Source organism: Parasteatoda tepidariorum, chromosome 6 (genome assembly GCF_043381705.1).
Source record: "Parasteatoda tepidariorum isolate YZ-2023 chromosome 6, CAS_Ptep_4.0, whole genome shotgun sequence".
Lineage (NCBI taxonomy): Eukaryota > Metazoa > Arthropoda > Arachnida > Araneae > Theridiidae > Parasteatoda > Parasteatoda tepidariorum.
The window spans coordinates 93,211,964-93,227,786 of NC_092209.1; the positions used below are offsets into that span (position 1 = coordinate 93,211,964).

The 15,823-nt window shown below is 31.1% G+C and overlaps 1 long non-coding RNA gene across 1 annotated transcript in view; it reads left to right on the forward strand.

Annotated features, from left to right (window-relative positions):
• The first annotated feature begins 14,207 nt into the window (after window positions 1-14,207).
• The window catches only part of LOC122269572 (uncharacterized), a 54,188-nt gene continuing 52,572 nt past the window's right edge, over window positions 14,208-15,823 (forward strand). The window contains exon 1 of the long non-coding RNA XR_006225269.2: window positions 14,208-14,626. This is a non-coding gene — a long non-coding RNA (uncharacterized lncRNA). The remainder of the gene's footprint in view (window positions 14,627-15,823) is intronic.

Genomic DNA, 15,823 nt, shown 5'->3' on the forward strand with positions numbered 1-15,823 from the left:
TCGACCCCCGAAGAAGCGGTTGATGCATTCAAAACGCATGTTTTGGAGTTACCTCAATCGGACTGGAAAAAGTGCTTTGAAAATTGGTTCAAACGCATGCAAAAGTGTATTGATCATCATGGAGAATATTTTGAAAAACAATAAAACCAATTTCGATCCTACATGTTTGTTTTTTCATTATTAGGCCAGAAATATAAATAGCAACCCTCGTATACTAGTGAATTCGAATTATATTTTTGTAGTGGTAGATACACTACACATTCTTAAAATATTTAAGATTTTATTTCTTTTGAATTATCAAGATGCTTTTAATAATCAAGAAAGTAAAAAATCAAAATTATAATGTAACAGGAAAATAATCTATCAAAAGAATAAGAATAAAATATTTAGGTTTTTTATTTATTAATTTTTTTTCTGAATAATCAAGATATTCTAGTACCAAGATATTCTTCTATGATATTTTAGAGATTTCAGGTAACTACTGAATAAAATAAAATAAACAACTGTAAAGCATTCTTAAAATATTTCCGAATTTATTTCTTCTGAATTATCAAGATACTTTTCATAATCAAGAATGTAAAAAGTCATAATTATAATTTAACGAGAAAATAATCTATCAAAAGAATAAGAATAAAATATTTAGGTTTTTTAGTTATAAATTTTTTTCTGAATAATCAAGATATTCTAGTACCAAGATATTTTTCTATGATATTTTAGAGATTTCAGGTATCTACTGAATAAAATAAACAACTGTAAAGCATTCTTAAAATATTTAAGAATTCATTTCTTCTGAATTATCAAGATACTTCTAAAATTATAATGTAACAGGAAAATAATCTATCAAAAGAATAAGAATAAAATATTTAGGTTTTTATTTATAAATTTTTTTCTGAATAATCAAGATATTCTAGTACCAAGATATTCTTCTATGATATTTTAGAGATTTCAGGTATCTACTGAATAAAATAAACAACTGTAAAGCATTCTTAAAATATTTCAGAATTTATTTTTTCTGAATTATCAAGATACTTTTAATAATCAAGAATGTAAAAAGTCATAATTATAATTTAACGAGAAGATAATCTATCAAAAGTATAAGAATAAAATATTTAGGTTTTTTTCTTTCTTTATTTTACTCCGAATATTCTTCTCTGTTATTTTAGAGATTCCGAAAGGAATAATCTATTGAATAAAATAAAATGAATTTCAAAAAAAAGTTAAATAAATTAAAAAATATTTCTATTACGAAAACAATGAGTGAATGATTAGGTTCAATCCCGCTTTTTCACGATTAGGTTTAAAAATATGTAAAATCCAACGGAAAATCTCTACCAGGAAAAATTGAAAAATAATCGATTTTCGTAGAACAAAATCACTAAGCAGAAAAAAAAAATAGATAACAGAAACATTTCTTTTTTCTTCAAAAACGAGTTTCAAACCACAAATTGAACACGATTTGATCTTTCTTTTTCCTGCACGAAGTTTAAAGTAAATTTGAAGTTGTTAGAGTGATGCAATTTAAAAGGTATTTGAATGATGGAATAAATCAAAATCTTTGAAATTCTTTTTTTATCGTTCAATACCCGGAGAATTTCATTCTTTTGAAAAGAATTTAAATGCTTTGTTGGATTCAAACATTTAACTGCCTTTAAACATTTTCAGTTTTTTCAATCTTTATAAAAATAGTTTCTTTTCTTTCAAGTTCAAAGTTTATATTTAAAGGCTATCGATTTCGATCCAACCTTTGAATGCTTGGGTAATTGTTTTCTAATGACTGTATCTCCATCAAGCGTGAAAGCAGTTGTAAATTAATTCAAGATTATAATCCAAAACTCGAGCAAAATTTTTTACGCTGGTACCTGTCTCAAATCTCGAATTTATTGTAGAAGAGATTAATTAAAAACCAAGGTAGCATGTATTTTAAGCGTGTGATTTTTCCTTCAATTCCTACTATTAGTTCCCACTCTTCTTATATATCTTGTTCAAATTGTAGAAGATGGCACTTAATGATAATACAGTTTTTTCAAATGTAATTAAATTAGTTTACCTTAATATGGGAGAGGAGAAAAAAATTTTATTATTTAATGAAAAGTAACAAAAATAAAAGTTTTCCTTGTTGATTTAAAAAAAAATTATATTACTTGTCTTGAGTAGTTTTACATAGTTTAAATAAAAGCAGGCACTTTTTAACTATTAAATTCTGAAATATTTTCCCAATAGTCATAAATTTCTTTGAAGCAAGCCAACTTAATACCATTAGTTTTGACACGTTACGGATTTCGAAATGCTTGCGGAATTCTTGTGATAGATTGATAAAGTCAGCATCTGTTAGTCTCTAGTTCTTTTCCTCTAAGTCTCGAGCTTCTATTACTTGTCGCGTCTTTAAGGGTTGTATGCAAAATGATATTTTGTTTACCGAAATATTAAAATCGCGGCATTTAAAGAAATTCTATCCAACTTTCCAAAGCAATTTTAGTTTCAGCATGAAATGCTTATATTTTCAAGATTAAAAAAGTGGTAGAGCTTTAGGCTTAGCAATGTTGAGTCACTAAAGTAAATCGTGTTGTATGAGACGCTCTTCTTTAACCCTTTTGAAGGCCGTGGTAAGTATACTTACCACCATGTTTTACCACTTTTAATTTAGGTTTCCATTTTTCAATAACTTCAGCTTTCTTGAAGTGAGTTTGAATAAAATTGGTAACCATTTGTCACTTTTAAAAAACGTATAAAAGTTATAAAATACGTAATTCCTTTCGAAGTTTGTAGCATTTATGGAATTTATTTTATAAATAAAGAAAAAGAAAAGTCAGTAAGTTCCTAATAGGTCATGTTAAATATATTTACCAGCAAAAAAAAATCGCATTTTTATAATCTAAATGAGTTTTTTTCTTTATATCAATTACTGTTCTTAAAACAATTTCATTTCCAAAAAATATTTTAATTTACCTTTACTAGAAATAAAGGGCCCATTAAAGGGTTAAAAGTGGAATAAATCATTTTTAAAAAAGTGGAAAAATTAACGATTTGGATAAAGTTAGTTGCATTTTGATATTACAGCAACTTAAAGTTAAAAAACATTACCCAAATTGCTTGACGTTTGTCAATATTTAAATTGATTCAAACACTAACGCTTAAAAGCCTCGACCAATAAATGACACTTTTTTAGTTTTGTTGCACTCAGTAGTTTTGTCATTTACTTGGCAAAATATTGCCAAATTAATGACAAAAAAATTCCTGGCCGTTGAGGTAAAGGCAGTTGTTGTTATTGTAGTTCATTTACGTCACACTAGAACTGTATAATGGGCTATTGGCGACGGTCTGGGAAACATCCCTGAGGATGATCCAAAGACATGCCATCCCAATTTTGATCCAACATGCCATCACATGGCACCCCCGNGTTGTTGTTATTGTAGTTCATTTACGTCACACTAGAGCTGCATAATGGGCTATTGGCGACGGTCTGGGAAACATCCCTGAGGATGATCCAAAGACATGCCATCCCAATTTTGATCCTTCATGCCACCCCCGCTGCGGTGGAACGACGACTTGCACGCGATGTCGAGCCCTTTACGGTAGAACAGTTTAACAAGGACCAAAACCGCACACCCTCGGTCCCTACGCAGACTGATCCATGTGGTCACCCACCCACACACTGACAGCCACCAGTGATGCTTGACTTCGGCGATTTGCTGGGAACCGTGTCTTAACAATCAGTCAACTGCAGAACGATCTGTGGATGAATGAATGAATGTGTGAATGGGTCCGCCTTCTGAAAGGGTGTGACGTATGGGTGTGCCAGAATTCGAATTTTTGGCCATAGATGGCGCCACTAGAAAACAAGAACAATCACACCCCTCTGCCTCAACTGGCATATGAAAGCAAGCATATACGAGTTCGACATTAATTCAAAAATCGTTATGCTCTTTTGAAAAGCCATTCTCAATGCATACTGAAATGATTATATTTATTTTAATGCACTTATCTTTGTGTCGACCAGAGTTCAAGGTAGAACACTAAAAGTTTGGCGTATTTCTGAATAACATCAGTTTTATTAATAAAGATTTATCCGCTTAATTATGATTTATTTTGAATATAAGGGAGAAACTGAGATTCGCTTTATGTAATGTATAGACCTAATAATTTTAACAAACGTAGATCGTAACTGACAAAAACGACCATTTAGAATCTTCTTCTCTAATTATAATAGTAAAAATACGTAACTATTACCTCATATTTTTAAATGGAAAAGTTTTTGAGGCCATTAAGGACATAGTTTCTGAAAAATATAATGATAGTTTGTTAGAAGCATCTTAACTATTTTGAAATATTTAAGTTACCTAGTAATTTTTAAAATGTTGTTTTTGTCTCTTGGGAGTATAATTTAGATGTAAAGTGAGCCAACAAAATGAGACATAACTGAAATTAACTTTTGAATTAATAATCGGAATTTGAAGTATTAATAACGAGGAAGATAACTTTTACGTCATACGAAAATCACGTTTATTTTATAAAATTTAGTTTAGTTTATGCAAATTATTTAACAATAATTTTTATACAAATTAGTTTTTTTAAAAAATAATGTAGATAAACGATTTTGACATTTTCGCAAAAAAAAAAATTAAAAATTATTAAACGATTTGTTATTCTAATGAGAAATTGTTTGAAATGTTGAAAGCATCTTAACCATTTTGAAATATTTAAGTTACCCGTAAAACAAACATCTTTAAAATGTTTTTTTTAAAGATAATTTCGATGTAAAGTGAGACAACAAACGAAGACATAACTGGAATTAACTCGTTCTAACTAATTAGTTCTCTAGAACTAATTCTGTTTATAAATTATTAGTATAAATATTTTAATTGTAGAAATTAAAGAATTATGTAGGAACAAATTGCTTTTTCTAATTTTATAATTTTCTCTTCTAAATTTGGCCTTATAAAACATAACCTACTTTTAATATTTCCCACAAAAGGTACAAATTATGTGTAGTAATCTTACATAGCCAACAATGCCCTTCGTCTTCTGAATAAATGAAACTTGAAGAAGTATGCAATGTAAAAAAAAAGTATTTTTTGATAATGCATAACTGAATACATCATATAACTTAATAATTCAAATAACTTAATAATTACTTTCAAAAAGAGAAAATAAATTTGAAAACTTAAGTCGCTTCTAAATTTTGCAAATGGTAATAAAATTTGACATGTTTCGAGCGATAAAAAATAAGCTACCTTACTCAAGTTTCACCAAACATGTTTGAGTAAACAAAAGTGATTTGAAACGCAGAGCGTAAAGCTGACCTTAAAAAATGGATCATAAAGGTACAAAACAAAAAAAAAAACCTTTTGTCAGGAGGGGGAAAAAGTAAAAAAACGAAACATGAAAAAACATAGTGTTGCCGATCGAGGTAAATCATGGTAAAATACCTTTCTTCTGGCTATAGAGGGGTGGTAAAAAATAAAAACTTGCGTCGTTAATAAGGAAATAGGAATAAAATAAATCAAACAAGATTCCAATATGAGCTGATAATAACAAGGGTGGAACAAAATTTATCATTATCAAAATCAGATTTATGACAAAAAAATGTATACAAATTTTGCATGATGATTAATATTAATGAATTTGAGCATTCTCGATAACGGTCATATCTATCGTGTTTCTTTACTCTACTTTAATCGATATGTGGACACACCGAAAATGTGAATAGTCCAGCGATTATCCAATCGCTTTTTATTTTCACTCCCGCTGCTTTTCCTGCTTTGTTTTACACCTTTATTGTTTTCCATTTTTCTTTGGACATTTCTGTTTCAAATCACTTTAGTTTTCTCCACTTCATCTAGCGAATCTTGAGAATGGGTGCCTACTTTTGGGGTACTCAAAACATGTCGACTTGAATGACCATCTTCAAAATTTTGAAGCAAATGAAGTTTTTAAATGATCAAGTATTTCTTTCCAATTCAGTTTCTTGAGATTATTAATTTAATCTTACAAGATTTTATTTTATTTTATATCCGTTGTTGAACAGCCGACCCAATTTTGGGCTTACGACTACTAATGTTTAACTCTGTAGCCCTGTCATTTTGAACCCAATCCTGAAGACAAGGATATTCCTGCATCAAGTGTAGGTTGAGATTTGCCTTCGTGGAGCACTTTTTTTTTTTTGATGGAACTTACCCGCATTTGTGCTACATAGAGAGGAAGATCTCGAGATCATCCCACGAGTAGCCTGGTGGCAAGGGATTTTTAACCCATGATCCGTCTACCACTGAGCATACTCCACGTCAGCACTGTGGTCGGTGCAAGCCGGATGCGGAATTTGTATCGACCAGCCATCGCTATGATCGAAGCCGGATCCCCTCATTGGAAGGCGAACGCTCTATCCCCTGAGCCATCGCGGCTCCATCTTACTTGATTGTTGATATTCCTTCATATATCTTTCTTCAATTAAAATTTATTAGATCTCAGTTTCAGACATGATTGTTCACAATTGTGTCTAGCGCGATCATTAATATTTTTTCTAGTATCTCTATTATTTAAATTCAATAGATTTCAATTTACGGTTTTAATCGAAGCGCTTTTATGTTTTTTCTTCTTCTTCTTCTAAACATTCTTAACTTAATCTTAAGGTCAAAGAACACTTTATTATCTTCTTTATTTGCTTCCTGGCAGTTTAATCTTCTATACCAACAAATATTTTAGATTACTTTTTGTCTTTGTGTACATAATCATCAGTTAAGATACAAAAAAGAAATATCTGATTCTCCGCTTCGCTTTTCCCTTTGTTCTGTTCCAGTCTTGTTTAGTAAAGAAACTGTGTTTGTTCTTTTGTGTTCCACGCAAACCAACCCCTTCTTTCATAGAGAAATTATGTAAGAAAGAAGAACTTGATGAACAAGTAAAGATAGCATCAAACAATGAAAATGAAATCCTATCGCGTATATATATTCTCGAGTTCTGATTTATCTTTCTAAGCGAACACAGCCATAATGTCAATTTATGTTTTATTAAAACAAAACATTTTAATTATTTCATTTAATTTTAATTATGATCATGTATAAAGTATAGTACTTTTTCTTCGAAAACTTGCCATTTATACTAAATCTACAGAATAGTGCGCTATCCATAAGGTTTTACGTAAAGACCACTCTTAATATGCATTTTAAAAATCCTGATCTGGTAAAAAGCCTTCGAATTTGGGGTGGCTAATTAATGTTTAACAGCGAAAAACACAAATTGAAATTTGACATCACAGAAAAAAAATTGTAAATGCAATAAACAACATGTTGATAGAATCTGTGGGGTTAGTGGATATCGACAATGTCTACCTTCATCTATGAAAATGTACCCCATCATATATTCGAGTTAACACGTCTTATATACTAGTGAATTGAAATCATATTTTTGTAGTGGTAGATACACTACAGTACTCCACCACCAGAATTGTTACTGCGATAAAATTCGATAAACGGCTACTAGTTGATTCATTGCTGCTTTGTGGGAAGCCGGGAGAGCTATATTAAGATCGCCGTACTTTTTGAGTGCTGATCGTGAGAGCTGTATTAAGTTCACGGTCATGATAGCTCCTGTGTTGCCTTCAGCAGTCGAGTGTATACGTTGTGTGTGATCAAAACTGAGAAGCAACAACGTGAGGAGGCCAATGCCTCAATCACAATTATCAAGACCGTTTAATGTGGACCATTCATCGAGGTAGGCGTGCTCAGATCAAAGTGGGCGTTACTTGCATATCACGTCTTTGTCACCCATGTGGGAATATATATATCGACAATGTCAACCTTCATATATGAAAATATATGAAGGTTGCACATGCAATATATGAAGGTTGCCCCCCCCCCAAAGAATCAAGTTAGCACATCTTATATACTAGTGAATTGAAATCATATTTTTGTAGTGGTAGATACACTACAGTACCATGAAACAATAAAGAGGAGATGAAAAATAAGTGTTAGATAGTGAAAGATAAGAGTCACTTCTTGGTGGGATCAAATCACAGGGTTTTATCCACCATTTAAGGTAAGTCCAGCTATCCTCGAGACAGAAAATTTTTTTGTTTACTGAGATTTTAGCTGATAATAATTACTATCATATGTATTATAGTGGTGAATATATTTTATGAGTGTAATACATTATTAAGTGATACTAAATGTGACGAAAATAAAGAAAAATGTTCTAAAGTTTGCATTAAGTTCTTTAAAAGAGACTATTATGCCATCTATGTAAACTCGAGATCCAAGTAAAGATAAACAAAAATCTCTAAAAGTTTGCCTTTTTTATTTGAAAGGAACCTTAAACTAAATATTTTCTTCGATCGCGTTTTTTTTTCCTGCTGAGTGTTTGGTCGTGACCGATGCCTGACAGAAATAGAGTAGTTTTTATTTTTCATAGAAAAAAATGTTTATGTACTTTTTCAGAATAAATCGAAACAAATATTGAAACATTTAACTTGGGCAGAAAAACATTTTCGGAAGTACGTCTTCTATTTGAATAGCCTTTCTAAACATATCACTCTGCGAACAACTCTTCTAAACATCCATGTAGAGAAATACATTAATTCCCCAAGCGTCAAATAATGTTAAGTTACGCCTCTACATTTTTGAAAAATGAACAAAGTTATAGTATCTACAGATTCCAGCAGATAAAACGAGATAAAGTGGGATTTTTTTAAAATTCGGTTTTCCAAAAATCGTCATTCACGATATTTTCAATTGAACCTAAATGAACATAGGATCTGTAAAACCTGCTTACTTTAAAAATTCATTTAGAGAACCTTGCTTTTAAAAATGAAACTAAAAAGAAAAATAATAAATCTTAGGGAAAAGACTCAAATCTACATTACTAGGAATTGCTGGTAAAAAAGAAATATCTTAACGAATAATTCATTTAATTGTTATTTTACCGTATACAATCAAAATTAATAGATAATCATAAAATGACGCTATTCAAACTGTTAACTCTGAAAAAATTTATTAATTGTGTTTTAACCTTTTAGTATTTAACAAAAAATTTTTTTATCCTTGCTAACGAGATCCTACTTATGAAATCATTTAGTTCCTTGCATCAGTCTTGACAAAGGGCTGAAGCCGATAGGGCTAATCGATCTCCCGCCAGACAGGATGGAAGTTCGAATCCCGTTATTCAATGCGTCAGCATAATCGCAACAAAAATTTCACGAGTACTATATTTCCTATTTAATTTATTTGATGAACAGAATAGATAAAGTTTTAAAAAAATTATCAAAAACTTTTTCTTCGAAAATAAATTTTTTTAAACAAAAACTATATTTTCTATCGCTCACGATAGATGGCACAACTAAATCCTGACATTTTTGTATATTAACTGCGAAAATTTTTGAAGTTGGTGCTACCACAAAATTACTGCAGTTTCAAACTGGGCAGTAATTTTGCAGTGTTTCCACTTCAAAAGTTATGTAGCGGAATGGGCCGAATCACCTCAGTAGATTTTATGTTTATTTTTAGCTGGGTTATTTTCAATAATTTGCTTGATTCCCGTCCGGGTTTTAAATCTAAATTTTACCTGGCACTGGGAGGGTAACAAATAAATTTTCTGCTAGCAACCGGAACCTGCCGAATAAAATTTTCCATTTTTACCAAATCCCAAGACAGGGTAAAATTTTTAACCCCCTCCATTTCTAGTAAGAATTCTTTACCGTTGTACTAACTATCATGTTTTCCACTCAATTTAACACAAATTCGGCTAATTTTATTAAAAGAAGCAAGTTTTCCCCAAAAGTTTTATTTTACAGTTCCTTTGTCTTCTGAGTTAGGTTCAAAATTAAAAGGTTACGGTACAGAACATTGATAGTCAAAATTTGAAACAAGTCGACTGGTCAATGCTTTTAGGTAATTAATCTTATCAATGACAGTTTTATTATATATATATATATATATTTAGATAATTAAAAAAAATTTTTTTTAAATACTTTTGAAAAATATTTTTAATAATTTTCTTCTCTTGTCATTATTTTTTTATTATTTTCCATATTTTCTCAATATTTTAACTTCAATATCAACAGAAGAAAAATGTCGCAAACCCCTTCATATTTATATTTCCCCATTGTATCGAATATAGGAGTATTCCAAAATGCCTTTAGTTCAGTAAATAGTCGAATTTATATCGACATGTTAAAAAGTTAAAAAAAATTTTTTTAAGGAAAAAGTTTTCAGATTTTTTCAAAGAAAGAAAAATGTTGCTAAAAGGATTTAACCATTGCGCAACAGTTCTTACGTAGCATCCCACCCCCCATTTACTCGAAGGTTTCAAATATCGTCATTTTACTGTTTCCTTGAAAGTTCCGAACAATCAACTCCAGTTTCAAGTTCTTAACAACAACTTGTTCTTCTTTCTTTTTCTTACAAAATAAACTTGTTTTTAACTAATTTTGACGTATTCCTCTGCAACTTTATATTTGTTTCTTCAAGCGAATTTTTCTAAGAAAATAAATAAAGGTTTTCCTGCCTTTAAAATCTCAAATCGGAATTAAGTTAAATCGTATCGCAAATCGAATGTTACTTTATTTTTATGCTAATGGTTCTAAAATCTAGGATACACAACTCATGACAGTATCCCCCAGCACCTTTTTTTCTTTCTTTATGTATTTGTTTTTCTTTATTTATATGTTTTTCTTTAACTTCCAAAGAATTTAACAATGCTTAACTATACTGAAGACTTCTATTGACTTGTGAAGAAGAAAAAATTGATAAACCACATCACATTAAACTCTATAGCAATTTTCATCCAATTTGAAATACAGAATTTCCAATGAATTTTTTTTTTTGAATAGAAACTCAAATAGCTTTCAGAAATGTTGTATGTCATAAGATTTTTAAAAAAAGAAATTTTTTCTTACTTTTTGTGGGGATAGTTACATTGACAATGTGAACCTTCATCTATGAAAAGGAGATACATAGAATCGAGTTAACATTTCTTATATACTAGTGAATTGGAATTAGAATTTTGTTGTGGTAGACACACTACACTTTTAGTACAATGTTTATATGACGATGAAATGAATAAAATATATCTTTTATAACCAAATTAAATTGGTATTTAGTTTAGTACTCTTTTATTAGCATTATTTAGCATATTTACTTGTTATACTTATGAAAAAACATCCGAGAAGTCACGTGATGAGTTTTTTTTTTCTTTTTTACTCTGCTAAATTTATTTAAACACAGATTTGTGTTCCCTGAATAAAGTTTGAGAAATTTACGATTTAAAAAGGAAATCGGATTTATTTGATTTAAATTGGATTTTTTTTCATTTCACTCAGATTTTTTTAGTTTTTTTTATAAATTACCAGCCATTAACAGTATTTAATGTTATTTAAAAACGATAATTTAGCAAAAAAAACTAAACCAACTGAAACTGAACAAACTTTCTAATTAAAATGAGTCAAAACTTCTAATTTAATCATTACAAACTTAGCAATGAATAAATAAAATCCCTCTTGCTTTTTTTTCAGCTAACCTTCCTAATTTTTTTAAGATAGTGAGGTAATTTGATATTAGATGTCCAATGAAGAGCAAATTAAATTAAATCAAAATACATTGAAGTTAAATAATTATTAAATTACTTCACATTTAATTATAAATTTTTTTATAAAATCAATAATTATTATTTTTTTTTAAAAACGAGTCACACTCCAAAGAACATATTTGTAAAAAGACTTTCGAATCAATGATATATTTAAAAAAAATGTATTGCTTTAAATCAATGATTTTTTTAAAAAAAAATCGCAGTTGAATTAAATAAAGTATTTTTTAAAAAAAAAAACAATCAAGTGATTTAAATCACGCAACCCTGTCCCTAACTGCTAAAATCCTTTCTTAAAGGTGTTATTTGAGTTGTAATCAGACTTGAGTAGATACTTTATAGGTATATGGGTAGCGCCTCGTCATATAAAGAAAGCCATGTAGTCAATGTTCCTTTTTTTGCTTTTTCTGTTATAATGCAAAACAGTTACGAATAATTTTCTGACCTAACTAAGTCACTATAGTAAAAAAATGTTCTAATTATTGGATAGCAGCCAAATATCTTGAAACTATTTCTCTTATTGCTAAAGGAAGTCATTTTGACTGTTTTTTAATTTCAATTAGAAAAACAATGATGTATATAATGACACAATTTCTTAGAATTTTGTGATTTTTCTTTGAACAACATATAATTTTTTTACTGTTAATATTTACTTATAACTTGTTTTGTTACTATAAATAATAAGAAAAATATAAAAACTTAATTTTAAACAAATTTATGTGCACATTAGTTATTCTTCCACAATCCAGTCGTATTGACTGCTTTTGGGCAATATAGGTATATACTAAGTTTCAGTCTTTCTAGTGTTAAGAAAAGAATGAACGTCATAATTTTCTTAACTATTCACGTAAGTGCATTAGACTTGAATGTGACTTCAGAAAGATTTTTTTCATAACTAATCACCAATCATTTTTTTTTTCATTCATAAGTCTGCAGACTTTTGTTCTTGAATTGAATCTGAAAACTCGTTAAACTGAAGAAAACATAGATTTAAGAATAAAAAGAATTACAACATTAAGATGCATTAAGATGGATGGTACTTTCAGATTTGCAGAGAAAATTGAACCATATACTTCTAATCTTCGTATCAGTTAGCATAAGAGCATATCACCTTCCAAAAGAAGCAAAAATTTTTAGTAGATATCAAGAACAAAGGAGGAAAGATACAACTAAGAATTTTAATCGCTATTCCCCCATTTCAGAGATTAAGTTGTCGTTATAGTTTATTTACGTCGCACTAGAGCTGAGCAATGGGCTATTAGCGACGGTCTGGGAAACATCCCTGAGGATGATCCGAAAACATGCCATCACTATTTTGATACTCTGCAGAGGGGATGGCTCCCCCACTTCGGTAGCCCGACGACCTGCACGCGAAGTCGAGCACTTTACGGTAGAACAGTTTATCGAGGACCCATACCGAACACCCTCGGTCCCTACGCAGATGTATCCAAGTCGTCACCCACCCACAAACTGATCGCAGACAGTGATGCTTGACTTCGGTGATCTTTTGGGAATCGTGTCTTAACGATCAGTCCGGGACGCGAGTAGAAGACGCAGATGACGCTACACCTGCCCAGTGATCATGGTTTTGGTCCTCTCGTCTATAGTGTGGTGATAAAAAATGAGCACAAGTATTGTATTTCGATTACGCTTTTGGATGAATTCCAAACAGCCTCTAATAGTACGACGTTAACGACCAAACCAAAAGATCGCGATTTTAATCAATGCAATAAAATAGGCTTTGATTTTGTATTCGTTTATTGGTACACATACTTGCAGAACTTCTGTGCTCAATCGCATAATTGTCACGTAGAGAGACAGATATTACAAAGAGATACATCAAGGATTCCGGAGAGATTCGAACCCGATACCTTCACTCTACAAAGTGTTTGGAGGGGGAAACCACTCGGGCAGGATTTCACCGTAGATGTTGATGAAGATAGGTAGGTAAGTACTTTATTCATGTCGAACTAGACTTGCACACGATGGTCTGGGAAACATCCCTGAGGATGACCCAAAGACATGCTATCGCATCTGTAAACCGATTCCTCGAATTTAAACATAGATCTGAAGGGGAAAGAAATTTTCTACCGATCCCTGTACCCATGGTACTGCTCAGCTACAGAAGACAAGACTTTCGACTCCACAAAGTTTACGAAACCGTATGTTACATGTACTCAATGGGTCTCAGCGGAGTCGAAATTCGAACCACTGCCCCTCCATACCGGTGTCCGATTCTCTCACTACACATCATTGAGGAAGACAGAAAGAAGCTGATAAATGCTCATAACATATAGAAGCTGAGAGGTTTCCCTGGTTTCATGTTCTCGTCTGCAGCTTGAAGGAAACGGGTTCGCACCCTGCTTCAATCCAAGACGCATCTTTGTGATGTCCTTTCCTGATTCATTCTATTTGTTATTCAAACTGACAATAGCTTTTAAGCCGGCGAGGTGGCCGAGCGGTTAGCGTGCCTGACTGCAAAGTCAATGGCTGCGGGTTCGAATCCTGATCTGGGCCTGGATGTTTCTCAGTGTTGTCATCTGTTGTGTGTGATGTGTGAATGTGGTCCACCCTATGAACGGGTATCTGAGGCAGTGTGGCGTGGGTAATGTAGCTCACCTCCATGACTTATGTTCACAGATGCCCACTGGGGTAACATTAAACAGCACTTCTGGCATCTTCCCTGATGAAGAACGTAAAGGTTCAGAACCTGCCATTAGAAGAAAAAAAGAAAGCAACAGCTTCTAAGCCATACTTGATAATGAACACACAAGACTTCATAGGTACGTGCATCAATAACAAAAATAAATAAACAACTGTTAAAATTTAGATGAGATGGGCCCCTCCCTCACAAACAGTATATTTCAATAAACGCTGTGCGAAACGTGGAGGTAGCGGGCCCGAATATTGTGCTATCTGTCTTCTACTTGACAAAGGTTTATAATCCTTAATTTAAGCACACAAGTCTGCTAATGTATTTTGACCCAACAAACAAACAATCCGTTAAGATTTGTAGCGTAAAGCTTGTTGCAACGATGACGAATATTCTAGAATTGTAAGTAATTATTTTTCACTCTTATTTAAAGATTTGTATGCATGTATGTTACCTTTACTGACAATTTCAACTCTGTGTTTATATATCAGATAAAAATTACAATTATGAGATTATTTGATGATTACACTATTATGATTATATGGAAAATTTGTCTATTCAACAACAGTATCATTCTAAAAAAAGCTTTGTGTAAATTATCTTTGGAATTTAAAATTATTTTTTATGTCCTTTAAAATATGTTGTTCGATAATAAATGTTTTTATTACGTTAGATGTCTTCAAATGGAAATCATGCTCGTTACTCCAAGTTTTATTTTTTTACCATAGTTAATTAAATTTTAAATTTCTGAAAAATATTAAAATTAACAATATTCAGAGCAATTCAATTCCAAACAATATTCAGAGTTTAGAAATAAATGTGAGAATCATGGAAAAAATGATAAAAATTTAATACTGTAAACCTAAAACAAACAAGTATACAAATATAAAATAAATTCGATTATTCTATAAAATAAATAATGACGCATGTTTGGATTTCTGAAATGTTTGAATTAAAAGAAAACAAACTTTTATGAAATATCTAATATTTCCCTGATGATCAAATGCTTAAAATGTTCAAATTTTAATCTACAAGTTGATTAAATTCCATTTCCGTTCAACCTAAATAAATTACAGTTGTATTAAGAACTATGTACAAGTTTGCTATAAAATTGCGATTTATTTACGAAATTCGTATGAAATATTAGGTAGAATAATTTTTTGAAGATTCAATAAAACTTCAAGCTTAGATTCGAGCTAACGTAATTATTAATTTTTAACGTAGCGTAATTTATCAATTTTTAACGTAATTTATATTTTTTTAAAAATATCTTTCCCTCGTGCAGGGGTCAGGGAACTGGCCTTGCAGCAAAAAGGTTTTGGGTTCGAATCTCGGCCAAGGCATGGATGTTCTTTCAGCTATCTACTTTCTTCTATCTGTCCTGACTGTGAGAGCAGCGTTGGCCCATTTAATAGGGTGTCCCTGAAATAGGCATCAACAAGTTCGGTCCTAATTCGCCTGAATTGACGAATGTCAACCCTGGTGAGTATTAGAAAAAAAATATTTCTCTTTTTATCAAAAATAATTGCACTTATCGGTAATTTGGGACCCAGTTTCCAGTTCAACGACATTGGTTCTTATATCCGACAAGTTCCGAAT